At 53.3% G+C, this 23,797-nt stretch overlaps 1 long non-coding RNA gene across 1 annotated transcript; it reads right to left on the bottom strand.

Moving 5' to 3' along the window:
• Positions 1 to 15,444: 15,444 nt before the first annotated feature.
• LOC141955371 (uncharacterized) lies at positions 15,445 to 16,687 on the bottom strand. The gene is made up of 3 exons (XR_012632517.1): positions 16,576 to 16,687; positions 16,021 to 16,155; positions 15,445 to 15,552 (listed from the first exon to the last, which is right to left on the bottom strand). It is a non-coding gene; the product is annotated as an uncharacterized LOC141955371 (long non-coding RNA).
• Between the last annotated feature and the right edge of the window lie 7,110 nt (positions 16,688 to 23,797).

Genomic DNA, 23,797 nt, shown 5'->3' with positions numbered 1-23,797 from the left:
GAAATCTGGCATCTGGTGAAGCCTTCAGACATTATTTTGAACATTAGTGATACCATGCAGAATAGTGGTGGGCTTTTTTCTAGACCAAAGCTGAATTTTTACTGCTCTGTGATTTTATTGCATTTGGTTGGTGTCTTGGCTATGCCTTGGTTACAGTTCCTAACCACAGCCTTTGGATGTAGTGGCTGCTAAACCCACATCCTTCAGGTTTCTGAGGGCGGGGGACTTGTTTCCTTGGGGTAATAAACGTTTGTGTGTGTGCTGATGGGGCAGGCCCACCATAGTGCTGACTTTTTGTCAACCTCCAGTTGTTTTTGGCAAGAGAAGCCAGCCAAAGATTCCCCATAATTCCAAAGATTCCCCCTAACTGCCTTGCATACACTTTGGGGATCATAAAGAAGGTTTTCTGAAAAATCAGAATGTTTTCTGATGCCCTCTCACTCAGTCTGTAGTTAATGTATTTTACTCCCTCCCTCTCAGTGTGTCTGCTTTGCTTGTCAAGCAAAATAGACACTTCAGCCTCGAGTTCTCTGTATATTTGATGAAATCATCAGTGATTTGGCAGGATTGTTTTTAACCTCCAGCTTATCGGAGAAGCTCAGTAATTGGGAAGGAACAGATTTTTCACACTGTGATCCGATCTTTTTCTCAGTCCCAGCTCTGCCCCATACAATCTCCGTTCCCTCTCTGCAGACTTAGGTCAGCAGTTCAGTACCATTTTGTCAGTGGACTGCAAGTGGCAGGGCCAGTGACACCATCGGATGGCAGCGCCTCGTCTGTCTTGGTGGCACATCCTTCTGCCTGCAGCCTGGCGAGGGGTGGCCGTGTTTGAGAGATTAATCTGAAATCGGTTCCTTAGCACCCTGCAAGGAGGTTTATCCCTGATTCACCAGGAGATTTGGAGACCGGGGTTAACATCGCTTCTGTTTCGCTCCCTCGCTCCCAGAATCTTTGATCTCTGTGTTAGGGATGACTGCAGCTTTAGAAGGATGAATTAATTACGCTTTGCTTGATTTTCTCATCTGTAAGGGAGAGAAGTGATGTATTTCACAGGCATGTTATGAGGTACCTTGAGAACCTCTCAAAGGAAATATTACAGGAGTGAGAAATAGGGATTTTAACCAAGTATAAACTAAAGTTTGCCAAAGCAGAAGGTTCTTTAACATTCACTATTTTTATTTGTTATGTGGATTAATAATTAAATATCCTTACCAGAAAGAGGAAGATGTTGTCGCTTTTGACTTTTACAGCTCTTCTGAATTTTTTTCTACAGCGTTGATCGTGTACTCCATTTTTTTCCCAAATATTGTCTACCTCTGTGATTCAATTTTCGTACAACAAAATATACATTGTTAAAAGCAGAACACCTTGCAGTCATGCTGTGCATTTCAGTGAGGTTTTAGACATGAAAAGGGCAACCAAGTGTGGCCAGAATTCATATTTGCTATATCCCACTGCAAATGTGAATGAAAAAGTGGGCTGCACTTCGTGGTGAACATGACTTAGTCAGAAACTGAGCTCGAGGGATAAAGCAGTGTGGTGTGTACAGTTTGATTCAGTAAGGGTAAAAATTTGGTCTGCTCACGTATTAAGGGGACTGAAGGTCCATGTATCTTACCAAATTCAGCAACTTAACTGTGACAGCAACACCTCCTCCCTTGGTTTTACCAAGTCTCAGCTACTTTCTTCGACGTGGCACAAGCACAGCGTGATGAAACCAGTCCCAGGCTGTCCATCGACTGGATTTCACACCGGAGCGGTTCATAGCAGCAGTTTTTAACGTCCACACTCACCCTCTGGCTGCCTCAGCCCATTGTTTCTCTTGACATCAAGTTTAGCCGCCGGGTTTTTCCTGAACAGCCGGGCTGCTGATGGGGTTTATCCGAATCTGGGTATTTCTTTCTCCACGTGCTGAAAGCAGTGGAAGAGGTTCTTGGTGCCGTCTGTGCTCATGGAGCTCCTGCAGGGAAAACGTGTCAGACGTGTTTCCACGCTCGTGATGGGTGACCCCTGAATCGTATCAGCTTTTAAATTGGGTAGAGTCCGTCCTGGGTTGCTCTTCTGCTCCTCATGAAGGGATTATACACAGCTTTTGCTCTGTCAGGAAGTTCCAGAATTTATCAGGAACATTTCTGTATTAAACAAGCCTTGTTTTTGTCAATATGACCAACTGTAGAAAGTAGTATATAGGGCTTTTCTGCCAGCATCACTAATTACTTTTGAAAAGTATGTGTCATTAAACTCATAATTTGACAAATCATCATGTTAGGTTAATAGTAACAATCGTGGTTAAAATCTGATTCTTTTCATACAGTCCTTCTCATCCATAGAATTCAAAGCACTTTATAAAGGACAGTAAGGTTTTTTATGGGGAAATGACTAGAGAAAGATGAAATGACTTAAAGACACATTTCATGTAAGAAACTGAGCTTGGCATAGACAGTGACTATGAGCCAGCACGGTGCACTTGCAGCCCAGAAAGCCAACTGTGTCCTGAGCTGCATCAAGAGAATTGTGGCCAGTAGGTCAAGAGAGGGGATTCTCTCCCCTGCTCAGCTCTGGTGAGACCCCCCTGCAGTGCTGTGTCCAGCTCTGGGCCCCCAGAAGGGGTCCCGCAGCTCAAGAGGGTCCAGAGGAGGCCTCAAAGATGCTCAGGGGGCTGGAGCACCCCCCTGTGAGGACAGGCTGAGAGAGGGGGGGTTCAGCTGGAGAAGAGAAGGCTCCGGGGAGACCCTAGAGCGGCCTCCCAGGGCTGAAAGGGGCTGCAGGAAAGGGGGGAGGGACTCTTGGTGAGGGGGTAGGGATAGGATAAGGGTAATGGTTTTAAACTGAGAGAGGGGAGATTTAGATTAGATCTGAGGAAGAAATTCTTCCCTGTGAGGGCGGTGAGGCCCTGGCAGAGGCTGCCCAGAGCAGCTGTGGCTGCCCCCTCCCTGGCAGGGTTCAAGGCCAGGTTAAACGGGGCTTTGGGCAACCTGGGCTAGTGGAAGGTGTCCCTGCCCGGGGCAGGGTGTGGGACTGGATGATCTTTAAGGTCCCTTCCAACACAAACCATCCTGCAGTTCTCTGAAGGGGGGCGGTGATGGGTTTGCCAGGTCTGCGTGTAATTCTGCATCTGGGTCTGTTGTGATCTCCTGGGCTGACTGGAGCTGGGTTTGGTCCCGGCTCCGGCTTTCTCCAAGGGCCGGCAGTGGGGCCTCTCGCTGGGTTGGAATGACGGTGACACTGGAGATTCATGGGTTTGTAAATACTCCAAAAAAAGGCAATACAGGCGATCTCTTGAAACTGCAACCAGATTCTCAGCCAGTGAGGAGCGTTCAAGCCCCTATCACCGTGTTTTCCCTGTGTTACTCCATGGGCTTTTCAGGAGAAAGCGCAGGCTGTGTGCAGTGAGGATTGCTGCGATTGCTACCGGAGGCACCCCTGGAGAAATGGCTGTTAGTGGAAGGGGCGGCTCGTCACGGCACAAATTGGCTTCATACACAAGAACAGCCTACCAAACCTCCAAGCAATTATTCCTCTCGTGGGGTGTGTTCTAGCTGATTTGTAGAAGGGAAAAAAACCCCACACAACAGAAACCACCATACGGACTTATCATGTCATGTTTAAGTGTAGGTTGAAGAGGTGAAATTTATCAAAGTAGAGAAGAAACAGGAGGGAAGATGTTGTCTGGGCTTGCTGCCGCGTCACCCACGCGCGGGGTAGCCGCGCTGTGGCTGCTGCCAGGCTGCGTGGTGCTGCTGGCGTCTGGGCAGGTTGTGAGCGACCCATCTGTCGACAGCCTCGCAGACGGCGCCGTCTCGTGTCCCGCCGCGCTCGGCCTGCTCGACGAGGAGACTGAGCTCGGGGATGGAGAGGTCGAGCAGCTCCGTGGACACCCGGGTCACCTCTGCGAAGTGTCGGAGGATGAACGCGTCGGCTGCGTCTCGCAGGTCGGGACAGAAGTAATACCCTGTGAGCCTCCAGATGCCAATGCAGTTTTCCAAGCAGAGCTGGGATTTGAGGAACTCGCAGCACAGCCCAACGATGCCCATGACATTGAACTGCTCTGCTGCGATGAGCAAACTCTCCACGTTGTCGACCGTGACCGGCGCTGTCCCGGTGTAGGCATAGTTGATGATGAGGCTCATCATGTCAGGTGAAGTGCCGGAGATTTTATATACTGGCTTCTCGGCGCTGTTCCACCCGCTGCTGAACAAAGCCCTGCAAAACCAAAGCAGCGGGGGGGAAGGGGGTGAAAACCAGCTTTGCTGGGTTAAGCCCAGGCCCCTTGATCCCCTGGGCTGCCTTCCCTGGGCACCAGCGTGGGCACCCGCAGTAGCCATGCCGGGAGGCCGGGCAGGGGGTTAGTGCCCGTTTGAGGAGCTGGGGCTGTAAAAAGGAGCCACAGCCTCGAGCTGCGGCCAGAGAGCGACAGGGCGAGGGTCCCCTCGCTTCAGCAAGAGCAGCAGCGAGTAACATCCTGTGGGGCAGGAAAACCTCCTGGCACCGAGGGCAGGTGAGCCCGGCCAGCCACGCTGCCAGCCCTGCACCGCCTCGGGGCTCGTCAGGCACCGCCCCGGAGCTGCTGGTAGGTGCTGGGCTGGGGGTGAGTTCTGGTGCTCAGGGAGGGACCAGGACCAGGGGAACTGCTGGGTGAGAGTTTAGTGCTGGTGGGAGCGCTGGAGATACCCCCAGGTGCTGTGAGCCAGGCCAGGAGCTGCCGTCTGTCCCCATCCCCTCCTGCGTCCAGCACCGACCTGAAATAGTCGCTGCAGCTACATAGGATGGTCTCGTGAGCCTCAAACTCGACACCGTCCACGCTGATGACCACGTCACAGCCCTTCCCCTCCAGGCAGCGATCGCTGAAGCTGGGGGAAGCCATCCCCCTCGCCTGCCTCTCCGGGCGTGAGGACGAAGAGCCGGCGGGCGCTGAGCTGTCACCCCTGCTGCAGCCCAAGGCAGTGCCAGGTGCTTCTCCCTGTGGTGCTGCGGAGCGTTGTTGTGGCCCCCCAGCATCACCCTGGAAACCCTGCCCGGTGGTTCTGGAACCACCCCAGTATGATGTCACCCCCTCACAACGTCACGGACACGGGGGAGCGGGGCCGGCCGTGAGCCCCTCCGCGGTGATGGGGTCCTGGTCCTGCCGGGCCCTGGCTCCATGGCTGCCCTCGGCCTTTGCTCGACTACAGCCCCGGTGACCCGGGACCCCCATTCCCCCCATTTCTGCCCCATTTCTCCCTTAACCCCTCATGGGTTAAAGCCTCCTGGGTGGAGCCTTCCCGGGGCGGGGTCTGCTGTGCTGGGGCGTGGCCTGTCTCCACCTGCAGCTGTGGGATCTCTCCCCGGTGGGTGGAGTGGCTCAGAGGGCGTGGCCTGTTGGTGGGTGGGGCCATCCCCAGAGCCCCGCCCATTATTACTGAGCTGTGGCTGAGGGGGCCTCTGAGGGGGGCGTGGCTTTCCCCTGTAGGGGTGTGGCCTCTCCAGGGGTGTGTCCCACCTCGGGGCGGGGCTTTCCCCACTCTCCCTTGCCATAGTGACGAGAAAGGGAGTTCTCGTGAGGGTGTGGCACCTTCGGGGGTGTGGCCCAGGAGGGGGCGTGGCCTATTCAGGAGTGGTGTGGGCGGGTCCAGGGGCGCTGCTGTTCCATGAGATGTGCGGGGCCCTTGCCAAGCTGAGCAATGGGCGCAAGACAGCCAAGCTTGGGGGGGTTCATGTGGGCACTTATGGGGGTCTTCGGCAGCATCCCAGGGTTCCTGGGCGGGTCATAGACGGTGTCAAGGGGTGCTGGGAGGGTCTTTAGAGGTGTCCTGGGGGCCCTTGAAAGGATCCTGGCGGTGTTATGGGGGTCCTGGGGGCCTTAGAAGGGTCCTGGGGGTGTTATGTGCTCCCGAGGGGAACTTAGAGTGGTTCTGGGAGGTCAGATGGGGGTCCTGAGTGCTCCTGGTGTTTCATAGATGTCCTGAGGGGCATCACAGGGGTTCTGGGGGTGTCTTTGTGAATTGTAGGGGTCTTAGGAGGCACCCAGGGTTGGGGGCAGGGCTTGGGGAGAACACTGAGGACCTGATGTCACTGATTTGCCACCAATCAGAACTAATAATGTTTGATTCCAGTATGAATACAGAAATATTTTAGTAGGGTTACACGTTTACATTTATCTTGCATTTTGCACATCTAACCAGCAACCAATGCTACTACAAACGCCGCTGTATAGCCCTGTACCAAGGCCGAAGAATTGGTCAGTAATCATTTACTAGGTTCACCTAGATACTGCTTAGGGAATTAGATTTAGAATTGAAAATAATTCTGTTTGAAGTCGTTAGAGATGTCTAGACACAGAAGTAATTTATTACCTAGAATACATTGGATAATGTCTCAGATGTACCACAACTCGAGATTAATGAGAACTGGGGAGAATGAACTGTCACAGTTTACAGATCTCTGCCAAGGAACAGTGGAACTAGGTAATGGGTAATTCCGGCAGGGGGAGATCGCGACCACCGACTCATGGGCCACCGACCCAAATCACACCCCAGACTCATTTCTAGAGATTTCTAAGCTTTAGTGCGCAGAATCGGAAGTAGGAGGGAAGTATGATAATGATTTCCAGGAATTCTTGTGTTTATGTATGAATACTTAATGAATATGTATGGGTGAATAATACATAAACTGTATGATTCTTGTGACTGGTGTGCGTTGTTGGTGAGAGCACTCACCCGCGCACCCGGCCGTCAATAAAGAAGTGTCTGCTTATCTGCATCACATTGGTGTCGATAAGTTTCTATCCCGGCTCTTCGGTGACACTGAGAGTGCCCTGGGGACATACTGGGTGTCCTGGGGGCAACTGGGTGCCCCACAGGATAATGGGGTTGCTGTAGAGCACACAGGGGGTGCGGATCTTGGGAGCCAGCAGGGGCTCCTGGGGGGTTTTGGGGGGGTCCCCTTACACCCCCCCATGACCTGCCCCGGGTCTGTATTGACAAGCTGGTGGACAAATGGCCAGGCTCCATTGAGATGGGGGTGATGGCACACAACCCCAACAGCCTCAAATACCTCACCACTGTGACCAACCTCCACTCCAGTGACCCACACACACACCAGGATACCCCCCCAGACACCTGGGTCCCCTCAGAGTGGGGCTGGTGTTCTGCTGATTACGGATACCAATTATACTCCGACACCAGGGTGAAAAGAGCAGGCGTATTTTACTGGTGATAACAGTGTAATACAGAAAACACGCAGTGAGAAAAAGCAGAATAGTGCACTTAAAGCAGCAAACAGGAAAAAACAGGGTAATGCATTAAATCATTACTACAGGAGAGAGAGAATGGAGATTAAGAAAAACACATCACCCCTCGCACACGTTACCATCCCCCAGCCTTGCAGTGGCTGGGCAGCCCCGCTCACAGCGAGGGTTGGCAGAGCCTGTCCCGGCAAGGGGGAAATCCTACGCGGTGCCTCCACCCGTAGCTGAGGCTGCCAGAGTCGCTGCAAACGGGCCCGGCCTTAGATACCAGAGATCGACAGGCCAGAACAGCTGGCACCTCTGTTCTGAGCGGGAAATTTCTGGTTTCATCCTCCTGTTGGATTCCACCCAAAGCCTGGCCAGGGCTCAGGGGGGGAAACCAAGGGAGTTTTTACAAGGCCAGATACCTGGGTTCTTGCAGAAGGCTGAGAAAGGAAAATGGGAAACATTCTCCCCTCACTGCTGACTATATTCTGTCTAAGCTGCGTCTCTCACTAGCGAGTTTACATACTGTGTTCATGACTACACACTAAGCAGCTTCAGCTTGGGGCCTGTTGTTCAGGCTTCAGTACTTCCATGCTTTATTACTTTTTACATCAGCATAAGTGCGTTGTTATAACTGAGTTCAACACCTACTAGCGCAATGGTTTCAGTTATAAAATGTACAGGATTCATCTATAGGTTGACTCTGGCTTGGGCCGGTTGTCCAAGCCTTAGCACTTCAGCTGGGGACTCCCCAGGTGCCTGGTTCCTCCCAAGACACCCCCCTCTGACATTCTGTGTGTGTGTCCCCGGCACCATCATGACGAGTGGCTGCAGGATCCTGGCCAATGGGCAGTGAACTCCAGTCCATCCTCGATGAGCTGCAGGCTTTAGTCCCCTGCCATTTACAATCCACACCACCCTCGGCTGGTGTGTGGCCCAGGAGAGGGGTTGGAATCACACCAAGCGCCAGGCGGCCCAGCAAGCATGGGGGGGAATTACCACAGCTGCTTCTCCCCTCTCGTACAGACTGACGAGGACAAAGCCCGCCCATCTTGTTCAATAGTTACTATAGTGTTCACAGTCACGTTCTTGGAGAGGCTTGGAAAAAACCACACCTGAGTTAAGGCCGAGCACACAAGCATTTCCATAGCAGTTTTAGATAGGACCAGGTACCCTGAACGTATTATTATATCGGATAAGAAAAGGGGATCCTGTGTTCATGGAGGTGCTGGGAATGCCACAGCATGGCCTGGAAACACGGAGGAACGATGGTCATTGGCACTAGGAGTCAGCAGGGGTCCAGCAGGAGAAAGCCTGCTCGCCCCACCTAATAACCTTCCATGGTGAAATGACCAGCTGGGGAGACAAGAGGAGCGTGGTGGCCACTGTCCACCCCGCCGTGAGGAAGGCTTTCCGCAGCGTTTGCCAGAACAGCCCCGTGGAGACGCTGAAGCAGCGTGGGCTGGCTGAGGAGAGGGGGAGGTGGGTAGAAAGTGCCTGAAGAGCCAAGCCCAGGGGTGGTGAGCAGCGGCACCAAGTCCAGCTGGAGCCAGCGGGGAAGCCCAAGGCAAGAGGCATTGCCAGCAGGTGGAGAGAGGGGGGGTCCTTCCCTCCGCTCCGTCCTGCGCTGGGCTCCCCAGGGCAGGAGAGGAGGGGCCATGCTGGAGAGAACCCCCAGCCCAGGGCCCCTCCACTGTCCGCTGGGGTCGGGCTGTTGGTCAGTTGGAGCCGACAGCCCCAGCGCCGGCAGCAGCACAACTGGATTCCCAAAACTCAAGATGCATGCGAGCTTATTAAAATTTGATCTTTTTTCTGTAAGTCTTCCTTATTTGCAACTTCACCATTGTTTCCTAACCACCAAGGTACAGAAAACACAGAATTTAACTTACTCATCTTCTTCGTGCACAAACATCTTTCTATATAGACATACCTACATGTCAGTCTTGATGCTAGGTTTTGCATAGAGTCACGCACTGAAACAGAGCTGTAAGTGAACCAGTGCTGACACAGACAGCTTGTCCTAAAAACATAAAGCGCTTGATTTGTTAAGCTTCCTCGCCTTCAAAAGCATCCTGGCATATGGCAAAGAGACTGAAATACGAACATGTATCTTCACCACTCCAGTGCAGCAACCAGAGGAGTAAGTGGCACGCTGTCTCTGCAGATGGCTTTATTTAGAGACCCCAGGGGTCTCTAAATGTTCCAGCAAAGCCATTAGAAGCAGCTGGCAAAGTAATTGTAAGTTGTAATGCCCACTATTGAAAGGACCTGTATTTTTAAGAGATTTATCTTAATTCCTCTTAAAACCTTTAACTCACAGCTACATCTCCAGTTCCAGTCTTTACCAGCATAAGCTGTATATTTCCAGGAATCACTACTGCCGCTTCTCTTCTATTTAATATGGGGTTGTTCCTGCAAGATGGGTTTTCTACACTAGGAGAGAAAACCACGCTGCTCACGTGCACTGACAAAGGTAAGAAAAAGAAGCTGCAAAGAAGTGATGAAGTCTTGCTTTAGCATTTCAGGCTTTTCTTCAGCTAATACCCCTAAAAATTACCCATTCTGAGGGCAAAGTCTCCCAGTGGGAAGCATACTCGATCCACAGTGTCATGCCCACAGCTGGGTTTGGGCTCTAGTTCCTGGCCTATGACTTATTACTCATTTACTATGACTATCCATGAGACTCTTGCCTTGGATTTACTATATATTTTCACAGAATCAGCTAGGTTGGAAAAGCCCTTGAAGATCATCCAGTCCAACCGTTAACCTAGCACTGACAGATCCCAACTACCCCAGATCCCTCAGCGCTATGTCGCTATTTTGCATCAAACAGTAACTGGGTAAAGGCGAATATAATCCCGGGAGCAAGGAACAGGACCCAGCCCTCTCCTCCACACGGACTGCTCTGCTCCTTGGGTGGCAGGAGCTGCTCCCACACGCTCTCCCTCTGCCCATGTCTCCTACTCTCCAGTACCATGAGGTCTGCAGTCAGTGGAGGAAGCTGAGGATGCTCCGCGGGTCTGTGGTTCAGGAACTCTTAGGAGAGGGGTGGATTTGAACTCCTTGGGTCTAAGGAGGGCACTGAACTTGGATATTTCCCCCAAGCTCTAACTGCTCAGCTGTGACACAAAACAGGGGGTAGCACTAGCAGAGGCCATATTTCCAAGGAATGAGATGTGCAGGTTGCCTGCACTGACAGAGAAGGTCTGGCTCCTGTTCAGAGTGAAGCCGATGGCCGCACGTGGGCACACCCAGGACGACAAGCAGGTGCCCAGTCTGGGAGACAGGCACTCCTCTGCATCTCCTGGGGACGGGACAGGCTGTGCTCCTGCCTGGCACGCTCTCTGCTGTGGATCTCGGATTGCAGCACCCAACCGCCCCCTCTTATTTTCGATACTCTTCAGCCATCAAGCGCTGCGGCGGGAGCTGCGCTCCCAGAATGACGGTGAGAAACGGAGCACAGCAATGCCTGGCATCGCCAACCCTGAGGGTACCAACAGGCAGCCCCTCCCCGTCCCTCCGCGCTGCCCGGTGAAGCTGTCGCTCCCCACTCGTGGGCAGACGCCCCCTCACCGCCTGCCTGTGCTCCCTCATCAGACAGAGCGGTTAATCACAGCTCAGCGGGTTGCACAGCATGGTAAGAGCGGGGAACTCGGGCAGCTGGCAAAGATGCCGTCAGGGCAGACGTGGAGCAAAACTTCCAGTGTGAGTCTCCATCAGTGGTTCAAACCTGCTGGGCGAGGAGACTTCCAGCTCAAAACCAGACAGACAACTTCGGCAAAGAACTGCAGTGTGGATCCTGCTTCCCTGCCTTTAGATCTAAACCTGATTTTACTCTTGCCCCTCAGTTCATACTGCTGGTTGTCTGATCTAAACTAATTCTTTCTCTTGATTTTCGCTCATCTAGCTTGCTTACTCTTCTCACTTTGGAAGAAGGTTTGTTATCAAATAGTCAAAATTTAGCTCATGAAGCAGTTTTCTGATCCCATCTAAGTACTGTTGTTTTGGTAGTAATGGGAACTGCATTAATGCAAATTATATATGCAGATCCCAAAATAAATACAGAATGTGACTTGTGTTTGCTGTGAAATCAACGATTCAAGCTCTTCTCTAAACACAGACATTACAAACTAATTCCCGAGAGTGGCTGAGAGCCGTCATGTAGATTCTGTATATCACGATTCTCTCAGCTTTGGTGTTTCTTAATTGTTTTCAATGCATGGATTTATAGAGCAGCCACAGGCAGATGCTGGAACAGACAAAGAGCATTACAGGAATTTTTGTTTCCTGCTTTATAGACCTTTAGGAGATTCTTCATACAGAAATCAGCTCAACCTAAATATTTTTCTGTGCTTCTATACGCAGTTTGAGCTGTTCTAACACCACCTTAAAACTGGCTCCCATCAATTGTCTCTCCTCAGCCTGAAATGACCTTTGTCAGGGGGAACGGATGTTCACAGAGTAGAAGGGAACAGTCTGGGCAACATATCTTCCTCTTCAAACAAAAAGGCTCTTTCAATAAGAGGTGGAAAGATGCTACTTTGCTACACCAACCTCATCAGGAACATTGAATCTGGAGGTTCAAGAAATAGTCGTATAACATGATACTCAACCTGCGTAAGAGCTTTAGAAAACTGATGCGTAAATCCACCTACAGACTTCTCTTACGCAGAACAGACACTTATCTTTTCTAAGGAAGCACGTAGGGTCACCTCAGAAGACTTTTCCTATACCTGGCACTACTGGGTGTTCTGCTTGAAGAGAAATGGATGGCAATACATTTCAAGCGCCTTGGGGAAGCGATGTTCACCTTGCAGTGGCTGGAGGCTGGATTTATGAATGGATGCCAGGCCCACGGCTCCAAATGGAGCATTTTGGAAGCAGCACTCCCCCTGTCTGCCAGCTCACTTGGGCAATCCCTGTCTCAACCAGCAAAGCTTCTCAGCTGTGGGAAACGCTTGTTCCTGGCCTTGCCCTAGGAGCAGGCCGGCTTTAAAAGTGCTGAACAGCTCGGCGCCTGGCTCCTCTCCAGGGACCGGGGTGAGTGTTTCACACTACACCAAGGGCATCAGGGTCCACGCAGAAGCAGCCCAAGGAAAGCTCCCTTCTGCTCTCTGCTTCACTGGGGAAGAGATCCACCTGGGATTTGCAGGACCACATTTAACTTTGAACTGGGAGGAGGCTGCACATCATCTCCCCATCGCACCACCTGGGACACGCATCCAGCAGTAAGAACCGGAGGAAGAAACGGGGTTCCCAGCCTCTCAGCTTATTGTGGCCCTGCCCAGCTCCTCCGTAAATCCACCCCCTTTAGGACACCTGCCTGTCGTCACTACCCGCTGCTACATGGTGGCATCCCAACAGGCCTGAATTTCCCACAGCTCCCGCCTCCATCAGGAGACCCCTACCCAACCCCTGCAGCCAACGCACCTGAGAAAACTAAGCTCTACGACCTAAAGTTTTGGGCAAAGTCGATCTAGCTGCTCGTCCAGATGCTGGTTTCGGGTTTATTTTCTTCATTGTGGTTTATTTATTGGAACAGGGACTGGACATGCATTTCTCCCTTCTCCTAGCTGTGGCAACTGAGACACAGACTCTCCATGAAGTGCAAAAGCAAAGACCCTTTATTATTACAATAGGACATATTTATGCTATGGTTAAAGCTTTTACTCCACAATTAGCAAATCAACAATTCGACAGCTCTCAGCCTTTTCTCCTATCAGCACAGGACCACTCTCACAGGGGCTGTGCAGACCAATCGCCTGCTCGCTCAGGCGCTGTTCACGCGGCGGGAACTTCCCACAGTTCAGGATTTTCCCACAGCTCAGTGTTGCCGCTGTCTGTTGTTTTTCCCTGACACCCGGGCACAACTCAGCAGTTTCTGATCTTTCTCCCAAGGCCTGTTTCTCATCAAAGCCTTGCTGCTTCTCAGGGGCTGCGCAGAGCTGACAGGCCGATGTCGACTTGCCTCTCTCCCACACCTAGCTAAAATTGTAAAGGAATAAAAAAAGGTTCCTTTGAGCACATAATACCATAGAATGGGACTGTCAAGTCTGGTTTGTGTCTGTTCTGCCTGCTACATTGCTATATGCACATATGAGAAAGAAAAAATAACACAAACCTCTCTCAGTGGGGTCAATTAGAAGAGTCGCTCTCACTAGCGATGTGCAAGGCCGAGTCAAACAGCTCGGCCGAGACCTGCTCATCAAATGCCCACGGTGCCGACGGCGCGGAGGGCTCCTCCTGGGCCTGCAGCGGCGGTGTCTGCCGGCCTTTGCACGGTTCCTGCCAAGAGAATGCCACCTGTCAAACATTCAGACTCCAGCCGCCACTTCTCTGACCTGGAAGAACAACTCAAACAACAGAACGACCGAGGACACGAGTCTGTGCAGCATCTGGTCCCTCCAGCCTCTACTTCTGCAAAAAGCATTCCCAGGAGGAAGTGCTGGAGAGCAGGCGTGCGTTCAGCCTGGGCAGCAGCAAAACCCCCACAGGCTGGAGGGGAACTTCCTCCTCGAGGTACTGGCTTTCTTTGTGGTAGATCTGAAAGGCAAGTGCCTTGCGACTGGCCAGACTAAGCCTTTCCTGCTGCCTCAGCATGCCGTGATCCCCAGACACATGGCGTTACTGGGACTGCAAATAAAGATGACAGTTAGCATGGGGCAAGCGGAAAGTGCTCCAGGATTTTCTGCACTTTCCAGCATTCCTATTTTCTACCCTGTTTGTTGTAACAAACAGGATATTCTGTATATCCTTATAAGGCAAGAGTGAAAAAAAAATGTGTAAGGTTGAGTTACAGTGAATAATACACGTATACCTTTCCAGCTTACTGCTGATGGGGAATTACTCCTATCATCCATTGACTACCTGGAAATCACGGCTGCATTGCGCTGCCACTTAGGTTATAAGGTAGGAGGATGAATTTTTGAATTTCAGAGCCTTGCAAGTATTTGTTTAGGGTGTTACCATCATGAACACAGCTAAGCTAACTGCTTGACTTACAACTGTATGAGGTATGGAAAAAGCTTGCTCTCAGGCTTGTCCTCTTGATGAGCCATCTAACAAGGCAAAGTCCCAGAGCACAGCTGCTTCAAAGAAACAGTCTACTGCCTTGGTTTGCCCCAGAAACTGCAGATATGGGTTGTTTTGCTACAGGGTTTGTGAGCCTGGCTTTGCCTCTCCTCCTTCAGCTTGCCAGGCCATGGCTCCTCCTTCTTCTGCCAGGCTGCAAAGCGGGTGGTTGCTCAAGGAGCACGTCTGCCTGACACACCATCTCCACCTTTATTCTGTGGTCCCCAGGCTCATCAGAACACAACTCTGGAAAGCAAAAGCATAAGGAAAGACACGTGTTGGGGTCTGTTGAGCTTCAGAAGTCATGACTCTGCCTTTTGATTCAGTAGGACAAACTACATATCCCAACACCGTGCTGCAGAGTGACTCCTGTGAAGTAAGATGGCAAAAACCTACAGCCCAACTGACGAGGGACATGGTCGCGATTGCTGACCCTCTGACACCGTGTGCTCTGCCAGCCCTGCTGCCCTCCTCGGAAGGACTCCTGGCAGCAGGCGTCACTGAGCAGATGTCAGACACTGCAGCCCAGAGCACCGGGTCTCACCGTGAAGAACACGCAGCTCTCTTCCTCCCCCTGTCAGAACTGCCCTGGAGGTGACACCACATCTGAAATGCGGGCACTTGGTCTGAATGGTACCTGTCCCCTACAAGACAGCTAAGAGACCTTGCTCAGAAAAGAAGGGCTACAGAGAACACAACACAATCTACATTAGTCAGGTGGTAAGAGAACAAAACTCCCACCACAGACCACCTAGTTCTGTGCCAACGGAGAGGAGCCTCAGTGTCGCTGGGCAGCAGGCTCAGCAGGGCCCAGCAGTGGCACCGGTCACAAACCTCAGGCCACATCTGATGAGCATCTGGAAAAAACAAAGAAAGAAGCCCTGGCTTGTGTGCCAGGTTGTGCACTGAAACCTGAAGAAAGGTCAGTTAACCTCTGGAAAGGCCACCCTAATTCACCCTGTTTGTTAACATTCAAAGCAGTAAATTCCAAGATGTTATAAGGGCAATGGCTAGAGAACCACCACCCAAGGGGATGCTCCCAACTGCACCATGAACTGCCTGTTCCAGGTGTATCTGGATCGATGGGCTTTGAGTTGGCCATGAAATTAAGACCTTTACAGCATTCCACCTGTCTGCACAGCAGTGTGTGCTCTGACCTCCTCAGGCTCAGGTGCTTTTGGCTCCAGCTGCTCCCGCACTTGCTCCTCGGCCAGGGCTTTCCTGAGATCTTCTCCGTGCCTTGGAGTCTGAGGACAGTGATGTGGGATACTCTGGCCAGGTGGGAAGAAAAAAAATAAATCCATCCCAGATTACTTTCTGTATGAAAGTGGTACTCCTTCTGCCCACAGGTAAACGAAGATGATCGCCTCTCACCCCACAGACGTGCAGTTCAGGGCCCTGACCCCCAGCAGGGAGTCGTGGGCTCCGTGCACCACGGGGGTGTTTGCTCCCCAGGCCTGTGCTGCACCCAGCTCCTCAGGACCGGCCCCACAGGGCCCTGCCCCAGCACCCTTCTCGGCTGCCGCGTGGGCCAGAACAGCCACAGCCGGGCACAGGGCACCGGCGTGAGCACAGGGAACACAGCCTGCCCCTCTGTGCTCTCACCCCGGCACTGGAGGTTTCCGCCCCAACTCCTCCAGGGAGGAAGAGGCCTGTGTCTTGATGGCTTCCCATCCCAGAAAGGCCGACCCTCCCGCCCATACACAATGCCAAGGAGGAGAAATGCAGCCACTGCTTACTTTTGCCTGGCACTGAAGCAAAGCCTTGACGGTCGAGGCAGTTAACATCACCGGCTAGAGAAGAGAACAAAGGCCAAGTGGGAGAAACTCCTCTGATGGTCCATGCTAGAAAGCAGAGTCACTGCCTTGACCCAGCTGGAACAACAAAAACACTTCCAGATCCACTGAGGCCCAAGACTTCCATGAGTAGACCAGTCGAGGGCAGTGGGATCACCTGCATCTCCTGGGCTCTACTCCTTTGCCCGTGCACAGGGAATGGACAAAGGAGGAGCTCTGTATCACTGAACCTGGCTTTGCTGTCTCCCCTGCAGCCCCTCCAGCACCATTTACATCAGAAGAAATCCAGGCACAAAAGGAGCAAGTGGTTGCAGCAGGATTGGCTCGGTGTCACTTTACCAACAAGTAAAGCTGAGTAAGTCGGCCAGCGCTGCCCCGCAGCTGCCCCAGCAGTGGGGGTACCTCTCCCCCAGCTCTCGAGCTCCCTTTCAGCTCAGCTGGAGCATCCCACTGACGGCCACGCTGGCGCCAGAGGCTTGCTACTGCAGCGGGGCTCACCTGAGGATGGCATCCAGCCAGAGCTCTTGCCTCCGGGGAAAGAGCTCTTTCCTTCCTCCAGAGCTCTTTTCCGGGGCTGCAGCATAGGGCTGGCACCAGCTGGGGCTCTGCTGTGAGAAAAAGGCAGGGGTGACCCTGGAGTCCCACCCATGTACCCGGTCCTGGGACACGGCAACCTGCCCCTCCGCCCATCACCATCACGGGACCCGGAAAGCAGCACCGCCAGCCCTGGTGTGGACCTGAGCCGTCTCTTGACAGAGGAGTCTCTAACCAGCGGCCTAGAAAGAGGGCAAATTTCACAGAATTAAGCTGTGCTCAAGTTTTTGCAGGCAGTATGGTTTTTTGAGCTGCCTGGTGGTGCTGTTGCCGGGGAACGCTCAAGACGCAGGCAGGGGGTGGAATGTGCGCAGCGAGAGCGAGCGATGGTTTGTGCAGCTGTTCAGTGGGTTCGGCCTTTAAATGTGACCAGCCTGGTACGCCTGGTTCCTTTTTCCTTTTCAGACTGTATTTAGAGCTTACATCATACTTTTTAAAAAGCAAAACAAACAAGCAGACAAAGAAAAAAAAAATAGGCAATTTTTCTTCCCCCAGCTGGGCTTTTTTTCCCTGGCCCTGGCCACTTTGCAGCATGATTGGCACCAATATTAGTGCACAGGACTGGGCCCAGGGCAGGGCTTTGGCAGGCAGCACCTTCCTGAGGCTCCCAGTAATGCAGTTCAGGGGGAGCGCTCGAGAAATGGGGGCACTCACCCATAATTGCTCTTTCTGGTCTCTCCCCATCGCTGTCTGTCTGGATCCCTGCCCCCATTTTTTAGTCCCTCCCTCTCAGTCTTTAGCCCATCGCTATTTTGTCTTTCTCTTTCTTTCTCTGTCTGACTCCCTGTCTGCAGTTTCTCATTCCTCCCTGTCTGTCCTATAGCCTGTTGCTACTTTTTCATTTCTCCACACCTCCTTCTCCCTCTCCTCTTTTTTTCTGTCTCCATGTCCTGCTCTCCTGCAGCCTGGCCCCTCTCTCTTGCCTGTCTCCCCTGCTCAGCTGCCTGGGCCTTCTCTCTGGGCCTCTGTCCTGCTCCCCATCCCCTTCTGCTCTTCCTCCATCTCCATCCCGGAGGCCATCGCTGTTCTGTCCTTCTCTGCCCCTTGTCCTGACCCACACCCTGTTTCTCAGTCTCTAGGGACAGTTTCCATCTTCTCTTGCTCCGTGCAGTGCTCTGTGTCCCTGCCTCTCCCTTGCTCTTCCCTCTCACCCTTTCCCCTCCATCCCTCTCTTCTGCTCCCCGTCCCACGTCTCTGTCACTCCACTCTCCTGGTTCCTTTGCTGTCTCTCGCCCCCCGGCCCGCTCACTCGCCCAGCCTGTGTCTGTCCGTCCCTCTGTCCTCCTTCCTGCCCTTCTGCTCTCGCTGACCCTCCGTCCTGAGGCTCATCACTCTCTTTCTTCCTGCACTCACTGTCCCCTTCCCCTCCACCCTCCTCCCGCTCTGCCCCTCTGCCCGGCTCCTCACCAGTATTTCTCCTTCCCCCACTCCCTGCCCAGCTCCCCCCACTCTCCTCATCCCACTGCCCGTTCCCATCCCTCTGCCCGCCGCCCGTCCCTCTCCAGCCAGCCCAACGCCCGTCCCACCTCTCTCCGCCGCTCTGTCCCTCCTTCTTCTTCTTCTTCTCCTTCTTCTTGTCCTTCAACTCTTCCCCCGCCTCTCCCCTGCTCCACCGGCCGGAGCAGCCCGGGGAGGTGGCCATGGGGCTGGGGGGCGGGGCCGGGCCGGGGGACGGTGTCCCCGCAGGGTCAGACCGCGGGAACCGGCGCCCCGGGGCATGCTGGGAGCTGCAGTCCTGGGCACGGGGCTGCCGGGCGGCCATGTTGGCTCCCGGGGCATGCTGGGAGCTGCAGTCCTGGGCTGCCGGGCGGCCATCTTGGCTCCCGGGGCATGCTGGGAGCTGCAGTCCTGGGCTGCCGGGCGGCCATGTTGGCTCCCGGGAGGTGCAGCCTCTGCTCCAGCTGCGGCCCGGCTGAGGTCAGTACTGGGGTCACCCGTGAGGAGTGAGGCCCCTGGGCAGGGGTCGGGGTTTCTCCTGCCCGCTGGATGCCTGGGGGGTGTGTGTGTGCGCTCCCGGTCAGCTGGAGCCAGGCCCGGCCAGCGCAGGCCCAGGAGTAATGTGAGAGCTGGGGAGGGGAGGGGGAGGAGACAGACCCCCTGGGCACAGGCACTGGGCAGCCCCGCCCCCAGAGCCCCCGGGAGACCCCCAGCACCTTGAGTTACTACACTCATAGGAGTAGTGTGTTTTTCTGTTAACTCTTACAGGGCCTTTGTTGTCCTTCAAGCAGTGTTCATTCCCCTGTGTGCAAAAAAGGGAATCTTACACACGGAGCTGAATCAGTTTAATCCGTATTTGTGCAAAGATGGGGGCTAGGTTCAATTCCACAAAGCTGGCATGCTACACAAAGGAACTGCTGCGTATTTATCTTGTTACATGATTAGTAAAAACCTGCCTAAGATTACACTCATGGGTCCGTAATTACTATTCCATCTGCTGTTGGTTAGTTATAGTTAAATTACCATCGCTTGCTGTGTAAATTAGCACACATGCTCCTTACAGTCGTGGGGGGGGGCAATTCTCTCTGGTCTTGAATTGAGTGAGTAGTCACAGTCTCCCCCCCGCCCCCCCCCGCCACCTTAGCCTTTCCCCCCAGTTATTGCTGATTCTTGCTGAATTCATGCTTCTCAGACAATCATCCAAGCATCTGGCATCTTCTGGGACAGGATGTTCCCCTCTTAACACTCCTTTAGCTGTTCTTCAAAGGTAGAGCTGTTAGGCAGGCACCCACTGTTCATGCAAAGTTGGGGAAACTCACTCCCTTATCTCCTGGTTCCTTCTTTTCATGGCAAGAGTCTTAAATCAGAAACTGCCCCTGTCATTCTTCTATTTACAAGGTCAGAATGAGCAGAGAAGACAATTTCCTAGAGACATCAGGGAGGCCAGGCTGTGAGCTCTGCTGCTCCCCGGCTGCACCCTGGCTTTCAGCCTGGGGCTCGGGGCCACCCAGCTCACAGCCTGTCGGCCAGCGCCTCGCCCAGGGGGTGACAGATGCGGGTGTCCAACACCAGCCCAGACAAACACCGCTGTTGCTGCGGGGCTGGGCTGTGCCCCAGTTTATGACTGCCAGCCTTACTGCTCAGGGCAGGACTGAAGCAGAAACGGGGCTGCGAGAAGGGCTCAGGACCAGGGCCCTGGCCATGTAACCCCCAGAAAGGGATGGCACCCCAAATATCGGGACATAATCTGCCACTTTTTGGTTTTAGCCTGATTTGCAACAGTGCCAATGGAAGTGCCTGAGACCATTTTAAAGTAGTTTCTTGACTTATTTTGCTAATTTGCCTTTTTAGAGTCGGAATCGTTCTTTCTACCTTTCCGCTGGACTGTGGCCTCCATGGTGTGTTGATTAGAAGAAAAAAGACTCTACAACTCAAATAGAGTTATAAAGCAGGTGTGTTTACTCTGGCCGGGGTGCAAGGGGATTTCTCCACAAAGTGATACTGAGAAATGATTATTGTTTTGAGATTTATTTACTTATTTATAGCAAGTTATAGTATTACTTATAGTATTTTTTTTAATATTGCTAAGAATCCTGCTTGCCCGGACTGATTTGTGGAATGTTGCCCAGCGTCCCTGGGGGGCGGCAGGGGGGTCGGGGCAGCCCCCAGAGAGCCCCCCCACACCTGCCCAAGGCAGTGATTCGTGGAAAAAAGACTCTACAACTCAAACAGAGTTACCCAGGAGGTCTGTTTACTCCGGCGCTGGGGTGCAGGGGGATTTCTCCACAAAGCTTGCACACCCACCGCACATTTTACCAAAAACTGATAGAGTGTGGATATCCATATTCATTGGATTACATAACACACACATACATATGCATGAGTAAGGCTGCGTTAGTTAGAAAGGCCGATGTCAACAGTTCATGTCATCTTTGCACCTGCGCATTGCCTCCTGGTGGGCGTTTCCGAGGGGCTTTGGGAGGAAGGCTCGTAGTCTTTCTCACTTTGTTTTTTCCCCGGAACATGCGCAGATTCTCTTGGCCAATTTCTTGAATAACAAGAGTGTTTTTCAGACGATTTACTTTCCGTCTTATCTAAGAGAACCAATAGAACTTCTACCATCCATATATGGCTATCTTTACTCATTAGCAAAATTCCGACTAGTTAGAGCCACCTCTTCCTCAAGGCCAAAAGTATAATATTTTGCTGAACATTGTAGTCCTTGGTAGATTTTCACAGTGAACTGCTTTGTTTTGATGAACACAGTAGTCCTTGGTAAAATTCCACAGAACAGTCTGGGCAAGCAGGATTCTTAGCAATATTGAAAAAAATACTATAACTAGCTATAAGCAAGTAAATAAGTTGCTAAGCAGTTTTCTGTAAGTAAATAAATCTCAAAACAACTAATAATTTCTCTGTATCACCTGCCCCCCCCCCAAGACAAGTGTCAGCACCTGGACAGAGCCCGGCTGCAGCGTGGCAACCTGTGCTTGGTACGGTGGGGGGGACCCCAAAATGCAAGAGGAAGACACCCAAAATGGGGGCGGGAGGAACAATGACAGCGTGAGCGGGGGCACTTAAAATATGGGGGAATTGGGTATGGGGGCAGTGGGAGGGGGAGTGGTGGGATGTGGGGGTGTGGTGGGGGTTTGGGGGCTACCCCGACCCTCCCTGTCCCCCCCAGGCGCTGCCGGGCGCTGCACGGCTTCAGCTGTTGGTTTCGCGGGTGGGTTCAGATTTTCTCTTGGTGGGGGTGTGTGTGTTTTATTTTGTTTATCCCCCCTGCCTCGTGGTTCTGGATGACACCGACACCCCCCCCCTCCCCGCTTTCCGCCCGCAGCAGCTTTGCCGCCCGGGGGAGGCAGGCGGGAGCCTGTAGGACCCAGCGGAGTCTCCGCGGGCTCCGGTCCCGGCGGCAGAGGCCGGTCCTGGCAGCGGCAGCCGCTCCTCCGGGGCTGCCCCGGCGCAGCGCGGGGAGGCCAGGTCTACCCAGGCCGGCCCCGCCCCCGCCGTGCCCCGCCCCCGCCGTGCCCCGCCCCCGCCGTGCCCCGCCCCCGCCGTGCCGCCACGGCAACAGGCGCCGCCCCCCCCGCGCGGCGCGGCCGTTGGCTCCCGGGTGTGGGGGGGCCGCGGCTGCCGGGCGCCCCCGCCCGCTCCCGGCTGGACAAAGGGGAGCCCCTGCGCGGCCTGAGGGCGGGGGGAGTCTCCTCACCTCTGCGGAGCCCCAGCTCTGCCGCAGGTACTGTGGCTGCCCCCCGCCCCGACCGCCCGGCTCCTGCGCAGGGCCGGGGGGTCTGAGGGAGGACGTGGGGCTGACGGCGTGTGGGGGTCAGGGCTGGGGGGTGTGGGGGCACCTGTGTGTGACAGGGTCGGGATGGGGGAGGTGTGGGGCCTTTTCCGTGTGAGGGGGGTGTGAGCTGTGGGGCTGCCAGTGTGTAACGGTGAGGTCTGGTCGGGGGCAGCGCTGAGGTAGCTCCTCTGACAGTGGGGGGGGGCGTGGGGGGAGCTGTGGAGACCCCCCCGGGGCGGTGTGGGGGTGCTGGCTGGGTGGAGCTGGGGAGGCTGTCTGCGTGTGACAGCGGGGATGTGCAGGGGCAGCTCCGAGGGTCCCTGTGCGTGGCGGGGGAAGCTGTGGCAGTTATGTGTACAGTGTGACAGGTCTGCGGGGAGGTGCCGTGGGGCGGGGGAAGCTGGGGCTGTGCGTGGCAGAGGGGGTGGCGTAGGGGGAAGCCGGGGAGTGTGGGGCAGGGGGAGGTGTGGGGCACCTCCCTGTGTGGCCCTGGGGTCAGCGCCTGCCGGGCTGTCAGGGTGAGGCCTCCCCTCCTGCTTGTGCCCGAGCAGCAGAGGGCAGGGACATGGGAGGACACAGTTCAGTCTGGAGGTGAAATCCCCCCAGCCGGCCCTCCTCAGTGAGTAGAACAGGAGCCAATGTGCCTTTGGGTTCAGTGCCCTGAGAGTGCAGCTTCTGCAGGAGGACGTAGTTCAGAGAGAGAGGTTGGGAGCGTGAGGATGTCACCGAAGAGCCGGGATAGAAACTTATCGACACCAATGTGATGCAGATAAGCAGACACTTCTTTATTGACGGCCGGGTGCGCGGGTGAGTGCTCTCACCAACAACGCACACCAGTCACAAGAATCATACAGTTTATGTATTATTCACCCATACATATTCATTAAGTATTCATACGTAAACACAAGAATTCCTGGAAATCTTTATCATACTTCCCTCCTACTTCCGATTCTGCGCACTAAAGCTTAGAAATCTCTAGAAATGAGTCTGGGGTGTGATTTGGGTCGGTGGCCCATGAGTCGGTGGTCGCGATCTCCCCCTGCCGGAATTACCCATTACCTAGTTCCACTGTTCCTTGGCAGAGATCTGTAAACTGTGACAGTTCATTCTCCCCAGTTCTCATTAATCTCGAGTTGTGGTACATCTGAGACATTATCCAATGTATTCTAGGTAATAAATTACTTCTGTGTCTAGACATCTCTAACGACTTCAAACAGTATTATTTTCAATTCTAAATCTAATTCCCTAAGCAGTATCTAGGTGAACCTAGTAAATGATTACTGACCAATTCTTCGGCCTTGGTACAGGGCTATACAGAGGCGTTTGTAGTAGCATTGGTTGCTGGTTAGATGTGCAAAATGCAAGATAAATGTAAACATGTAACCCTACTAAAATATTTCTGTATTCGTACTGGAATCAAACATTATTAGTTCTGATTGGTGGCAAATCAGTGAAAGGGATGGGGAGAGAATTTCTGCTTGGGGTTGCTACCTTTGTCAGTGTGGGAAGGGAAGTCTTGAAGCTGAAACTGTGTGAAAAAACCTGTCAAAAAAACTACCAGTCAATGTGTACTTGTAGAATTCTACCAGGAACCCTGAATTCACTATTACACTGTTGAATCGTTGTATCAGTACGGAGGTAGTGATGTGTACGAGAAGTATTTGTCCCAGAAAACAAATTATTTCTGTCACCCTCTACTGAGGAATTACGTGACAAGCTTTCAATTGAGTGAAAAATCATCTGGGTACCTTCCTTGGAGGAGTCTGGGGTTGCTACCCAGGATTAGACTTGCAAAATCCCCGCTAAAAGACACCAGAATGTGCTGTGAGGAAGTGTGGGATGATGCTGAAGCCAAAATCTTTATTTACAGGAGAAAACAGATCTCGGTTGTCTCCTTTG

Source organism: Athene noctua, unplaced genomic scaffold, assembly GCF_965140245.1.
Source record: "Athene noctua unplaced genomic scaffold, bAthNoc1.hap1.1 HAP1_HAP1_scaffold_162, whole genome shotgun sequence".
Lineage (NCBI taxonomy): Eukaryota > Metazoa > Chordata > Aves > Strigiformes > Strigidae > Athene > Athene noctua.
Note: the sequence above shows the minus strand (reverse complement) of the source record. Positions and strands in the feature narration are given on the sequence as shown.